Source organism: Apium graveolens, chromosome 9, assembly GCF_009905375.1.
Source record: "Apium graveolens cultivar Ventura chromosome 9, ASM990537v1, whole genome shotgun sequence".
In the NCBI taxonomy this organism is placed as follows: Eukaryota; Viridiplantae; Streptophyta; class Magnoliopsida; order Apiales; family Apiaceae; genus Apium; species Apium graveolens.
Genome location: NC_133655.1, coordinates 281,827,142 through 281,838,691, shown reverse-complemented (window position 1 = coordinate 281,838,691; position 11,550 = coordinate 281,827,142).

Below are 11,550 nucleotides of genomic sequence, written 5' to 3'. Positions count from 1 at the left end.
TACTACATCTTAAAAATAATAAAATAATGTAAAAACATAAAAGTATTATCCATGATAATTGAAATACAATGCAATAAAAATTATAAAAAAATGCAAAAACTTTAACTAGTAATGACTATTTTTATTTTTATTATAGTTATGATATAAAATTCTTACATAAAGTTATTAAAACAAATCAGAAAACAAATTATATATTTAATAGAAGAATAAAAGAAAAATAATTAAAATTTGATAAGGATATAAAATTTAGTTAGACTAATGCGCCTAAAATTTTGATCAGATTTCAATACATATAACATGTAGGTTAGGAAATAGAGTTTCAAAATACTATATATAGATCATATGTGTATTTCTCATCATTGTTATTAGAACTTGTAGAGTTTTATAAATACAAATCTCCAATATGGTAAATTTCGTCCCTATAACTTTCATGTGTGATTTTCAAGAAAAAATTGGTTAGTTAGTCAAAAGGCTAATACGAATATGATCAGGCTTTAGTTAAGTTTCCGATCCATTTTCTAGTGTTTTCACTTGCGTGTTACGTGTATATTCGATATCGAAACATGGGCTAAAGAATGATATATTTTGAAATGATATTTGTTGTGTATATGTCGCGTCTAGATGATAATTTTGAGATTCTGAATTGCGAATATATAAGTACATAATGTATGACCGAGTAAGTTGGTTGTAGTGACAATTTTCTAAAAATTCAGGACCATAATCATTGGGTTGTAATAATGGTGATAAGAATCGAAAGTGTTTGTACCGTGTATCGTATCATGTAGATTATCTCTTTTTTTATATGTGTATGTTATTTGACTGTATTAGTATGATCGATTGGTTTCCGTTAGGGTTGTATATTTTATTACATACAATTTTTTAGGTTTGGTGTAATAATTGAGTTGGATAACATTGGAGTTCGATGACTTAGGATTAAAGTATATTTATTTTCGAATCATCGGTAGCTGTGTTTTTGTAATAGTCAACTTTGTAATAGAATTTTGGATTAATGAATTCATTTAATTTCTTTAATATAGAATGAATAGTCCAAAAGTCGAGCTATTACATATATTTATTTTGTAATTTCAAATAAAAAAGAAAAATAAATTAAAACAAATACAAATATTGAAAAACAAAAATTAGGTAGTTGAAAATATTTGAGTATTTTTTTTTTGAAATGGTGTCCCAATAATTTTTTTTCAATTTTCTTGAACCATAAAAGTGGAAGACATATCAATTTATAACACAACTTACTAGAATTATAGTATAAACCTAATGCAATGTATTGAAGTAAATTTTTTCTTTGAAATTAATATATAGGTAATACTTCAAAATTCTAATTGAACTAAGTTTTCTTTGTATGCATTATTTCATAAATGAGACCAAGAAAGTCGGATGGAAGGAGTACCAAATAAGAATGCCAATTTTAATTTTTATAATCTTACTCAAATGAATATTTGTTTTCTTAAATTCTAAAAAAGTTGAACAATTATTTTTCAAATATGTAATATTTCTTTCACAATAATGATTTCATGAAATATTACTCGATTATTCATTATATTTTATTTTCCCATTTGGAAATGTATTTTTTTTTTAAAATAATTTTAACAATCACCCATATTATTAGATCTGTTCAAAAATCTATTTCCCCCCTTAAATATGAGGTATTTTCTTTTGTTAATTTTACAAATAAGTAGTTGCGCCTTGCAAATGACGTGAATGCTGGCCCAACATTAAGGCCCAATAGAAAATTAGGAACCCAAAATACCAGAAGTGTAAAGGTACCTCCTGCAAGCATTTAACAAATGGGATCTTCATGCGAAAATAAGAGAAAAAAGAAAAGAAAGAAAAAGTAATGGGATGTAAACCAACATATTTAAAAAATATTGATACTAGAACAAAAAGATTAAGACCTGCGTAACAAGGGAAAAAACATCTAAAACAAAATCAAATGAAATTTACAGCCATTAATAACGTTCCCCGTTAGAAAAAACATCTAAACATGAAATAAATGGAATATAAATATGTAAAAAGGACATGCTCGTGAGGAAAATCGCAACATAAAATCGAATCAAATAAAAAGTTTTGTTGTAAAACTTTTATACAAATATCTTCAAAATTAAATATAAAAATTACTGCACATATAAACAACTAGAATGTAGTATATCACTGACTAAAAATGGATATACCACTACATCACTATTACATTAAATGTTATTGGAAAATATATTAAATTGATAGAAAATGAAGCTCTCTAAATCAATCTTTATGAGGCCGTTCTCGTGGCCAACGACTTAAAAGCTGACCAACACTACTTCCACCAGACTGATCAACAGTTCTTCCACCACATTGACCGACATTGCTTCCACCAGACTGACCCCCATTACCCATGCGGTTACCAAATCCAAGATAACCAAAATTACTCATATCATTACCAACTCCAAGATTAAGAATTCGATTTTTTGAGAATGGCCGAGGATGATGTTCTTCACTGTTGGGAAGAGCAGGATTTAGTAACCCATTGAATTTCGGATAGGAAGAGTCGGATCAGAGTATTCCACTGAATTTGGGAAATAACCTGGTCATGATGGCTATATGACATACAAAGTTTCCACACAGTTATAAAGAAGTTAAATTTTCATCGGATACATGATTATGCATATAATATCACTACCCGTAAAAGAAATTATTTTAATAGTAAGCAAGTCAATCTTATATAACATATGAGGTATAAAAGGTACAAAAATAGTTAAAAATTCAAAATCTAAAAAAAATCGAAGTGAACGTAATAATATTTAATCGGACGAGAAAAAATCGATTATCTATCATATAAGCTTAAAAAGGTTCGATTATCTATCATACATGATAGCAATCTTAAGTATAAAATGTTAATCAAAAAATAAATACAGAGTTACATCAAATAAGGCGATAAACATATGAGAAATTTATAAAATGATACCTTCAAGTCGTCGCCTTTCTCAATCTTTAAGGAGCACTTTCTTCATTATTTAATATAAACAATAAGAAAAAATGATACATCATAATAAATATGGCGTTGATTGAAAATAAATTTACAGACTTAAAGAGAGAAATATATGTTTGGATCTCGATTTGGGATTTGTGAACTCATGAATGAGGCGGCTGAAAGAGAAAGAGCAAAGAGAAAAAATAATGTGACTGAAACGGGTAAGAAATTAAGATTTGTTTATGCATGTATATATAGAAAAGAATGTGTTCGTACTATTTCTATTTTATTTATATACTTTGAAACCAGATAGATGAGTTGGGCCTTAATTAAAGCCTTTTGGACATGGATCTAGACTTATTTTACATGTATATCTTAATGAGAATTTTAATATTTTCGGATATATTTCGATAATAGGCCCAACAAGTTAGACAAATCATAAAAAAATATCATAAATTTATTGGCTTGCAAATAGAAACACTGAATTGATTCTAATTATCCCACAATAAAACCATGAATCCATATTATGATACCCAACAACTTACAAATTATTTTGCATTCACTTACTCATAAGATAATGAATATTTATGATGTTATCTTTTTAAGCATGATAGATACTACATCTTAACAATAATAAAATAATGTAAAAACATAACAGTATTATCCATGATAATTGAAATACAATGCAATAAAAATTGTAAAAAAAAGCAAAAAGTTTGACTAATAATGACTCTTTTTATTTTTATTATAGTTATGATATAAAATTCTTATATAAAGTTATTAAAACAAAATCAGAAAAAATTATATATTTATTAGAAGAATCAAAGAAAAATGATTAAAATTTGATAAGGATATAAAATTTAACTAGACTAGTGCGCTTAAAATTTAGATCAGATTTTAATACAAATAACATGTAGGTTAGGAATTAGAGTTTCAAAATACTATATATAGATCATATGTGTATTTCTCATCATTGTTATTAGAACATGTAGAGTTTTATAAATACAAATCTCCAATCTCGTAAATTTGTCCCTATAACTTTCATGTGTGATTTTCAAGAAAACATTGGTTAGTTAGTCAAAATGCTAATAAGAATATGATCAGGCTTTAGTTAAGTTTCCAATCCATTTTCTAGTGTTTTCACTTGTGTGTTATGTGTATATTCGATATCGAAACTTGGGCTGAAGAATGATATATTTTAAAATGATATTTGTTATGTATATGTCGCGTCTAGATGATAATTTTGAGATTCTGAATTGTGAATATATAAGTACAGAATGTATGACCGAGTAAGTTGGTTGTAGTGACAATTTTCTAAAAATTCAGGACCATAATCATTGGGTTGTAATAATCGTGATAAGAATCGAAAGAGTTTGTATCATGTATCATATCATGTAGATTATCTCTTTTTTATATGTGTATGTTATTTGACTGTATTAGTTAGATCGATTGGTTTTCGTTAGGGTTGTATATCTTATTACATACAATTTTTTAGGTTTGGTGTAATAATTGAGTTGGATAACATTGGAGTTCGATGACTTAGCATTAAAGTATATTTACTTTCGAATCATCGGTAGCTGTGTTTTTTTAATAGTCAACTTTGTAATAGAATTTTGGATTAATGAATTCATTTAATTTTTATTTTAATATAGAATGAATAGTCCAAAAGACGAGCTGTTACATATATTTATTTTAAAATTTCAAATTAAAAAGAAATATAAGTTAAAACAAATACAAATATTGAAATACAAAAAGTAGGTAGTTGAAAATATTTGAGTAGTTTTTTTTTGAAATGGTGTCCCAAGACTTTTTTTTTTCAATTTTCTTGAACCATAAAAGTGGAAGACATATTAATTTATAACACAGCTTACTAGAATTATAGTATAAACCTAATGCAATGTATTGAAATAAATTTTTTCTTTGAAATTAATATATAGGTAACACTTCAAAATTCTAATTGAACTAAGTTTTCTTTCCTTTAGGGTTGGGTACCAGCTTCCATACCTTGTTCCTTACAAATTAGTTTAGCTCTTCCTGTATAGCTAAAACCCAATCAGGATCCAACATAGCTTCTTCTACCTTCTTTAGTTCTTCCTTAGAAAGAAAGCTGCTATACAGACATTCTTCTTGTGTTGCTTTCCTTGTTTAAACTCTACAAGATGCATCACAAATTGGCATACAGACATTGAAATTGGCATGGGCTGCATGGGCTAAGAAAATTCAGATGGCTTTAAGTCTTGTAACAGGAGCAAAAGTTTCATCAAAATCTATTCCTTCTTGTTGACAGTAGCCTTTGGCAACTAATCTAGCTTTGTTTCTTATAACTATGCCATTTTTATCCATCTTGTTTCTGAATACCCACTTGGTGTCAATAAAATTCTTTCCTTTAGGCTTGGGTACCAGCTTCCATACCTTGTTCCTTTCAAATTGGTTTAGATCAACCTGTATAGCTAAAACCCAATCAGGATCCAACAAAGCTTCTTCTACCTTCTTTAGTTCTTCCTTAAAAAGAAAGCTGCTATACAGACATTCTTCTTGTGTTGCTTTCCTTTTTTGAACTCTACAAGATGCATCACAAATAATAAGCTTAAAAGGGTGATGTCTAGTCCATTTTCTCTGTTGTGGTAGACTAGCTCTAGATGAAGAGGCCTCATTGTTGTCTTGATGTGTGACTAAGTTTTGATTATAAGAAACTCCCCCTGAGTTTATGGATCTTTGACTTAAAGATGGGGTTCTTTATGTAAGTCATCTCTTTTGACTCTCAGCTTCTCTCATTATTCCGACGGATGATGCACTTTGTATCTCAACGGATGAAGCTGATTGTCTACCGATGGATCAGGCAGATTGTCTACCGATGGATGAAGTATTATGTAACTCGACGGATGTTAAATTATGTTCTTCATTAGTTGTAGATTTTTTTGCATTATCCTTAGCCACTATTTTTTGATCACTTTCATCATCACTAGGGCAACCTTTTCAATGATGACATTATCCTTTGAAATCAAGCCAAATCCCACAGTATAACCCTTGCTGTCATCTCCAAAAGTGATACTTGAGCCAACTCTTTCCTTGAACCCAGTGCGCAGGGTAGAATCTCCAGTCATGTGCCTTGAGCACCCACTATCCAAATACCAAAGATTCTTTCTATTTCCCTGCACACATCAAAATCAAATCAAGTTGATTTTGGTACCCAAGTTTTCTTGGGTCTTGCCTTGTTAGCCTTTTTCTTTGGTTTCTTAGGTTTGACCTCATTTGACTTGGTGATTTCAGATTCATCCTTAGTCATTTAAGTTGGACATTTGAAACCAGTCATTGAAATAGAATTATCATGCACATTTTGGTTTACATGAAAAGGCATGCTAAATGGCATTTGAGGCATACTAAATGCAACATAATAAGGATTATGCGCAAATGGCATATTAGCAAATTGTGCATTCATATTCTGAGCAGGCATAGCATTCATTGGCATGGCAGGCATAGCAGTCATGTTGGGAAAAGAAGAAGGTACAGACATGGGAGTAGGCATAACAAGTTTGCAATTAACAGACAAATGATTAATACTACCACACTTAACACATATTTTTCTTGGAGCATATTTATCAGGAGTGTAGTTGTTATGTTTGTTAATCCCTACTTTCCCATTTCTATTTTTTTCCTTTTTGATTCTGTTTTAACCTCAATCTTTTCTAATATGTCATTCAATTGCTTGATAGACAGATGCCCAACATCAACTCTATTTTCTTTTCTTACTTGACTTGATTCTCCTGGAACAAAGTTTTTAAAAACTGATCCATACTTATCATTCAACTTAGCTAGCTTAGCTTTGCGAACCGGCTTACTAATATTCGACGAATGTGGCTCATTGTCTTTCGACGGATGATCCTTTTGATTATTTGACGGATAATTTTCATCATCCGTTGAGTCCACGTCTGTTGAAAGTCCTTCATCCAAGTTGGAATCAAGATTCTCTTTATTCTTTTTACGGGCTACATCACAAAAGGATTCTATACCTTGAACTTTAGTTATTTGAGCATGGAAATCTCTGGATGATTTCCATGCCTTAATCACTTCCTGTTCTCGTTCAAATTGCTTTCTTAAAATCACCTCTTTCTTTAAGGATTCTGTAAGTTCATCTTTAGCAACCTTGCATTCTAATTTTAATTTTTCAAACTCAATAAATTGAGTTTCTAGCACATTGTTTCTTTCACTTAAAAACACATTTTTTTTAATTTTATTGTTTTCTTTAGTGAGAGACTTGAGTGTAACACGCAGGTGATAAAATTCAGTAGACATGTCATTTATTGCATCATTACACCCAGCTTTAGAAAAATGAGCTAGGTTAGTTGTGATTACCTGATTGCTTGATGAACTTGTCTCCGTTTCATCTAACTTGGCCATTAGGGCTAGATTGACATATTTGATTTCTTCATCTTCATCCAATCCATCTGCAGCCTAGTCATTCTCCTGAGTTATGAAAGCGCTTTCCTTTTGTTTGAGCAACTCAAAGTATTTCTGTTTATAGTCAATAGGACCAAACTTCTTTTTACCAGAATTAGGCCTTCTGCACTCACTGGAAAAATGCCCTGCTAAGCCACATTTGAAACACTTGAATTTTTACTTATCAACCATGTTTCTATTTGGCTTGGCTGCTCCAAAATTCTTCTTGAATTTGAGCTTGGCTAACCGCCTGGATAAGAATGCTAGATGCTCATCTATATCATCCATTTCATCTTGGATCAACTATTCTTCATTTTCAGCTATCAGCCCTTTACCCTTGCTTTGACAAACCTTTTATGTAGATTCAACAGCTTCCACCTTCATCTCTTTCTCCTTCTCTAACTCAGCAACTAGTGCAATAAATCCTTCCTTCTTCCTTGCCTTCTCCATCTTTTCATCTTGCTCTATTTCAAGCTCATAGGTTTTTAGGATGCCATACAGTCTTTCCAAGGTGAACTCTTTGTAATCATTTGAATTTCTCAATGAGACTGTCATTGGCTTCCACTCCTTTGGGATAAATCTAAGGAACTTGAGGTTAGAGTCTTTTGTTTGATAGACCCTTCCATGCAGTTTTAGAGCATTCAGCAGTTTTTGAAACCTACTGAAAATATCAGTGAGTGACTCATTTCTTCACAGTAGAAGTGCTCATATTGCTGAATCAAGAGTTGCATCTTGTTCTCCCTTACTTGCTCAGTACCATCACAAATAATCTATATTATGTCCCAAACCTCTTTGGCTATTTTACAATTAATGATGTTGTCAAACATATCACCATCAACACCATTAAACAATATATTCATGGCCTTTTTATCTTTCCTAACTTGCTCAATGTCTGGATCAGACCATTCATGCCCGGGTTTTGGAACTGATGGTTCATTCCCTATAGCATCTCTCATGGGGACATGAGGACCTCTTTCAATGCAATCCACATAAGCTTTATCTTGAGAAAGAAGATGTAGGTGCATCATCACTTTCCAGTGGTGATAGTTGTCTTTGTCCAGAAATGGAATTTTAACTCCAACATCATTTTTGTTCATCTTGTTGATTGTTGTGATCTTTATACACTTTGTACTTCAAGAGCTTGCTCTGATACCAATTGTTATTCCTAAACAATACAACAAGAATTACAGAAGGGGGGTTGAATGTAATTCTGGCTTCTTTTTTGAGATTTTAAAGTTGTTCTAACTTTAGTGTTTGATTTGCAATAATGCGGAATGGAAGAATGCGGAATGAAAGAATAATATAACACAAAACACTAAGTAATAAAACACAAAGTTTTAAAACTTTCTGGTGGATTTGAATGTATCCACCAGATATATATATATATATACATATATCAGATTGAGAACTCTGTGATGCTTTGAATTGCACACAACTTCTTACAAGTGAACAAACAAAATTACAGAGAAATTCTTAACAAAATACAACCTTATCTATTTCTCTGGAAAATAAGCTTACTCAGTTACTTGTTCTACTTGCTACTCTTGGTTTGTATATCACCAAGTTACATGATAATAAGACAAGACAATAAAACAAAAATGAATCTAGTCTTATATAATGCTGCTACATTACTCTATCCAGCATCTTTGAATATCTTCACATTTGCATGGAAATGGTAATGCTTCTTTGTTCTCAAAATCCTGCTTAACAGGCCGCCACATTTCTTTTGCAAACACCCGACGCATGTGACTGTGTTGTCACTATCAACAGCTATTTTGAATATGATCATCCGTCGGGATTATGTTGAACATCCGTCGGGAATATAATAAACATCCATCGGGAATATATTGATCATCCATCAGGAGCCTTGTAGATCATCCGTCGGGAGTCTAACTGTCACTTGACTCCATTTCACTCATACAGAATTATAAGACATCTCATATTTACGATTAGCCAACCTATTCTGTATATCAATCTAGTAGTCAATATGACTTAGAGAATCCTACAGAATCTACTAGACTAAAACATTGTTGTTTACAGAAAAGTGCTACAATACTTATTGTTACATAAGCTACACTCTCGATGAATGTTCAGTTATCATCCATCAGGACTATAAAGATCATCCGTGGGGACTATAATAAAACATCCGTCAAGAGCTACAAATTCACTAAGTTACTCAACATGACTTAGAGAATCCTACAAAATCTACTAGACTAAAACATTATTGTTTGCAGAAAAGTGCTACAATACTTATTGTTACATAAGCTACATTCTCGATGGATGTTTAGTTATCATCCGTCGGGACTATAAAGATCATCCGTCGGGACTATAATAAAACATCCGTCAGGAGCTACAAATTCACTAAGTTAAATCTACTAAGGTGTTTTGTTTAACTTATCATCGAGTCCCCAACATATTCCTAACAGTATTATATAGACTCTTCGTCCGTTTCAGACAAAACGAACGTGTCTAGACTTAGAAAAATATTCTGCTTTAATTAAAAATACTTTCGAGACATAAAATCTTTCGTTTCAAAAGGTCGCTTAATTTGTAAACGTTTCTGGGTCCCGTAATTATCGTAAAATTATATTTCAACTTGATTTCAGTTTTGATCATACCGGGTCGAATGTTTTGACGAAGTGAGTTATATGTGATATGAAATATGTGATGTGTGCCTTATGTGCTTATGTGTTATGTGAATTATGACTCCAAGTGTCTATTAAATTTTATATGATTAAAGGCGATCCTTATCTATTATTATCGGGTGGGTAGATGATAAGGGTAAACATATAGACTAGACAATTATATATTGTCAGTTAATTGAATGGTATCTTTTATGATAGATACACATAGTGCAAGGCATTCAAAGCCAGAAAGAGATTGTCAAAGTAAAGCCTGATTATTTATAGTAATGAGACGAGTGGATTCAGAATAGAGATAAACCTGAAATGGTTAATGATATGAAAGGTCAAGTGGTCTGTTAATGGAAATGCAGACATATCAGGACTGAGTGATATGGCAGATAGTTAAAGTTCAGAGGTTTATCAATTGAAGCAAGTATTCTTAAACTTTCTTCTAAAATACTGCAAAAATTTCTTCATTCCTATTCTAAGTTCAGAATAGTTAAATGTTTTGATACAAAGCAAACTGATCAGCTAGTTATAGTGCGTATGTTGGTTTCTAGTGTCCATTCTAGTTTATTGTTGATCACCAATAACGGCATTCCTTCTTGGAAAGTTTATGATTGCAAAAAAAAATGAAGATTTGATTCAAGAAATGAATCAGTGAAACACTCATTGTTCTTTTACATAAAAATATGATTTATGATTAAAGGCCAATGAGGGCCGATGTTTTATTCGCTCAACTATTTTAAATAAATAAAGATGTTTGAAATCATTTAAATTTTTTTTCAAAAAGTTTCTTTGATCTAATAACTGGAAACCAATTATAATACTTGCTGGGCATTTTTGGTTCATTCTTTCTTTGTAAATTCATATTTCTTTTAGAAACAAATAAGGATAAAAGTGAGTAGCTCTTCAGAGACAACAGAAGTTCGAAAGATCCCAGCTGCAAGAGGATGAAGATGTTAGAATAAATAAGATAGGGGAATTAGTATAGAGGTAATAAATTTGTAATTTAGTTGTTGTAGATTTTAAAAGGTTAGATTCTTGTTTCATACCATAACCTGTAATCGATCTGGAATTAAGGGGTCATTGTATATTATTTTATATTATGTAAAGATTGTTTAGTAACACCAAATCTTGACCCCAGATTTGGGGATGTTACATTCCTTCAACTGGCTTGCTCACAAACTTTTTACAAAGATAAGTTAGATGATTCACAGTGCCACATTTTTCACATTTCTTTCTTGGAGCATCTGCAATATAAGCAAAATTGTTGCTTTTATTTATCCCAATTTTCCCATTTCTATTTTTCTTCTTCTTTCTTGCATCTTCAGTTTTGGTTTCTTTGACAGGTGTTTTGGAGCCTTGGTTGTCTATGAGCTTCTCTTCAGCTTTGGAAGATTGAGTTGCTTCTGTATTTTTCTTCTCATAATCTTCATCAGCAAATTCTTGCTTGATAATCAACTCTTCTTCACTGAAGTTAACTTTACATGCCTTGAACATAGGTGAAAAATCCTTTTTCAG